The sequence below is a fragment of the Oncorhynchus gorbuscha genome, linkage group LG05 (assembly GCF_021184085.1).
Source record: "Oncorhynchus gorbuscha isolate QuinsamMale2020 ecotype Even-year linkage group LG05, OgorEven_v1.0, whole genome shotgun sequence".
Lineage (NCBI taxonomy): Eukaryota > Metazoa > Chordata > Actinopteri > Salmoniformes > Salmonidae > Oncorhynchus > Oncorhynchus gorbuscha.
Window position 1 is genome coordinate 14,575,605 of NC_060177.1, and position 2,603 is coordinate 14,578,207.

A 2,603-nucleotide genomic window follows, 5' to 3' on the forward strand; every position below is an offset into this window, starting at 1 on the left:
TAAGACACAGATACTGGTTCAGACCATTCATGAGGTCTCTAACACACAGATACTGGTTCAGACCATCCATGAGGTCTCCAACACACAGATACTGGTTCAGACCATTCATGCGGTCTTTAACACACTGGTTCAGACCATTCATGAGGTCACTAACACACAGATACTGGTTCAGTCGATTCATGAGGTCTTTAAGACATTGGTTCAGACCATTCATGAGGTCTCTAACACACAGATACTGGTTCAGTCCATTCATGAGGTCTCTAACACACAGCTACTGGTTCAGTCCATTCATGAGGTCTTTAACACACTGGTTCAGTCCATTCATGAGGTCTCTAACACACAGATACTGGTTCAGTCCATTCATGAGGTCTCTAACACACAGATACTGGTTCAGACCATTCATGAGGTTTCTAACACACAGATACTGGTTCACACCAATCATGAGGTCTCTAACACACATATACTGGTTCAGTCCATTCATGAGGTCTCTATCACACAGATACTGGTTCAGACCAATCATGAGGTCTCTAACACAGAGATACTGGTTCAGACCATTCATGAGGTCTCTAACACACAGATACTGGTTCAGACCATCCATGAGGTCTCCAACATACAGATACTGGTTCAGTCCATTCATGAGGTCTTTAACACAGTGGTTCAGTCCATTCATGAGGTCTCTAACACACAGATACTGGTTCAGTCCATTCATGAGGTCTCTAACACACAGATACTGGTTCAGACCATTCATGAGGTTTCTAACACACAGATACTGGTTCAGACCAATCATGAGGTCTCTAACACAGAGATACTGGTTCAGACCATTCATGAGGTCTCTAACACACAGATACTGGTTCAGACCATCCATGAGGTCTCCAACATACAGATACTGGTTCAGACCATTCATGAGGTCTTTAACACACTGGTTCAGACCATTCATGAGGTCACAAACACACAGATACTGGTTCAGTCCATTCATGAGGTCTTTAACACACAGATACTGGTTCAGTCCATTCATAACACACAGATACTGGTTCAGTCCATTCATGAGGTCTTTAACACACAGACAGTGGTGCAGACCATTCATGAAGTCTCTAAGACACAGATACTGGTTCAGACCATTCATGAGGTCTCTAACACACAGATACTGGTTCAGACTATCCATGCGGTCTTTAACACACTGGTTCAGACCATTCATGAGGTCACTAACACACAGATACTGGTTCAGTCGATTCATGAGGTCTTTAAGACACAGATACTGGTTCAGACCATCCATGAGGTCTCCAACACACAGATACTGGTTCAGACCATTCATGCGGTATTTAACACACTGGTTCAGACCATTCATGAGGTCACAAATACACATATACTGGTTCAGTCCATTCATGAGGTCTTTAACACACTGGTTCAGACCATTCATGAGGTCTCTAACACACAGATACTGGTTCAGTCCATTCATGAGGTCTTTAACACACAGATAGTGGTGCAGACCATTCATGAAGTCTCTAAGACACAGATACTGGTTCAGACCATTCATGAGGTCTCTAACACACAGATACTGGTTCAGACCATCCATGAGGTCTCCAACACACAGATACTGGTTCAGACCATTCATGCGGTCTTTAACACACTGGTTCAGACCATTCATGAGGTCACAAACACACATATACTGGTTCAGTCCATTCATGAGGTCTTTAACACACTGGTTCAGACCATTCATGAGGTCTCTAACACACAGATACTGGTTCAGTCCATTCATGAGGTCTTTAACACACAGATAGTGGTGCAGACCATTCATGAAGTCTCTAAGACACAGATACTGGTTCAGACCATTCATGAGGTCTCTAACACACAGATACTGGTTCAGACCATCCATGAGGTCTCCAACACACAGATACTGGTTCAGACCATTCATGCGGTCTTTAACACACTGGTTCAGACCATTCATGAGGTCACTAACACACAGATACTGGTTCAGTCGATTCATGAGGTCTTTAAGACATTGGTTCAGACCATTCATGAGGTCTCTAACACACAGATACTGGTTCAGTCCATTCATGAGGTCTCTAACACACAGCTACTGGTTCAGTCCATTCATGAGGTCTTTAACACACTGGTTCAGTCCATTCATGAGGTCTCTAACACACAGATACTGGTTCAGTCCATTCATGAGGTCTCTAACACACAGATACTGGTTCAGACCATCCATGAGGTCTCCAACACACAGATACTGGTTCAGACCATTCATGCGGTCTTTGACACACTGGTTTAGACCATTCATGAGGTCTCTAACACACAGCTACTGGTTCAGTCCATTCATGAGGTCTTTAACACACTGGTTCAGTCCATTCATGAGGTCTCTAACACACAGATACTGGTTCAGTCCATTCATGAGGTCTCTAACACACAGATACTGGTTCAGACCATCCATGAGGTCTCCAACACACAGATACTGGTTCAGACCATTCATGCGGTCTTTAACACACTGGTTCAGACCATTCATGAGGTCACTAACACACAGATACTGGTTCAGTCGATTCATGAGGTCTTTAAGACATTGGTTCAGACCATTCATGAGGTCTCTAACACACAGATACTGGTTCAGT